Genomic DNA, 1766 nt, shown 5'->3' with positions numbered 1-1766 from the left:
CTTTTAATTATTATCATTTTTTAAATCAGTATTATTTTTTAATTTAGGGTTGCTTTTTAATTAGTATTATTTTTTAAAATATATATTTTTTAGAATTATTATTTCGGGGCGGGAAGGAGAAGGAAGACGTCGGGGAAAATAATAAATAAATAAATTAAAAAAAAAAAAGAAAGAAGAAAACAAACTGCCTCCTCACCGCCCGCACAGAAACTATTCATATTTTAAGGGATGGCACCCACCGCCCCCTGTCCTTCCGTCCCCTCTCGCCCTCCCGGGACGAACTCGCCCACCGCCCCCGCGGCCACAGGGCTGCAGCTCTGCGTTTCCAGCCCTCACTCCCTCCTGCTTTTCGAGCATTTCCTTGACAGCAGAACAGCGTTTTCTCTCTTGCTGTTGTCCTGGCCTCGTTTCCCAGCAGAGCCTTAATGATTCTAGTACATCCTGGGTGGCACAGCCTGGCAGGAGCCGAGGTTCCCTGTGTACATCCATGCTCACTGACAGCGTTTCCAGCTCCTTGTGACATTAAAACGCTGCACTGAGGATTTTGTGATGGAACGAGTTCCTGCCCCAGCAAAGGCTCAGGGTACAAATCCATCACCCCATTTAACAGTAAAACATCAAATAGATTTAGGCCCCGACTCTGCAAACATTTGCATATTCAACTTAACTGCCACCCTGATAACCAGTTGTGCCACCAGAAGGACACCAGTGCTCAAATAGGATTTGGGCTGTAAGTAGGTCAGAGATCTGCCTAAAAAATACCTGAAGCTTTTACGCCCTGTAAGGAATCAGCCATCTGCAAAAGTTTAATAAGTCAATTAGTTTTGCTGAAACTGAATCGCTATCTAAAAAAACCCCAAACAAATAAACAAACCAAAACCAAACCAAAACAACAAGATAAATGTATTCTTGGAGTAAACAAGATGCATTGGGGTGCAGATAAATTTGTGAAGTTTTCACTGGAATTTGAGGCAAACAATTTTGTGTCAAAGTCATATATCTGAAACGAACCCACTTGAAGTCTGTGATAGCAGTGGGACTGGGTTCAGATTTTTCTTTAGCTTAAATAATTTCTTTTACCATATCAAACCTATCTTTGAGGCCAGAATTACTATTACATTTAATTTTTTCGATTTAAAACTGTTGGGTTTTATGCCCTGCTTTCTTTCTGCCCTAGGACAAGAAAGCAGGAAAGAAAAAATGGATAATTTTTCCTTACAAAACCTTACCAAGTGTGCTTTTATTTATTTATTTAAATAACAACCTCTAGGAAATACAAAACACTTCTCAGCAATTCCAGTAACTGCCTGCTGGTGGCTCAGTGCCGTGGGAGGCAGTCCCCTCACAGAAGCATGAGAGTAGAGCACCCCTAAGCCTGCAAGAGTCACAAGCAGGCAGAGACACACAATTATCCCTCTGACGTTCGTCCAGGACTTCTCTCACTGGTACAGAGATGCCACACTGCAAGCCACCTGCCTTCAGCTCTCAAGCCTGAAGAAGAAATTATCATGCAATATCCTGAGTTGGAAGGGACCCACAAGTATCATTGCCTCCAAATTAGTCCAGTCCCCAAGAGCAGCAGGGTAACCATTCTCATTCCTGCAGAGATTTCCAGCTCCAACAAAACCCTCGGCTGTGGGAAGTTTCATCACTTGCTGTTTACTGTGACTCTCATGTGCTGTTTCCTTTAATAGGCTTCTTTCATGGAGAGACTTACAGCTGTGGTTGTATTGAAGCAGTTCAAAAACCTCCTGAGAGATTCAAAA

Source organism: Corapipo altera, unplaced genomic scaffold (genome assembly GCF_003945725.1).
Source record: "Corapipo altera isolate COAL_440 unplaced genomic scaffold, ASM394572v1 55, whole genome shotgun sequence".
NCBI lineage: Eukaryota > Metazoa > Chordata > Aves > Passeriformes > Pipridae > Corapipo > Corapipo altera.
Note: the sequence above shows the minus strand (reverse complement) of the source record.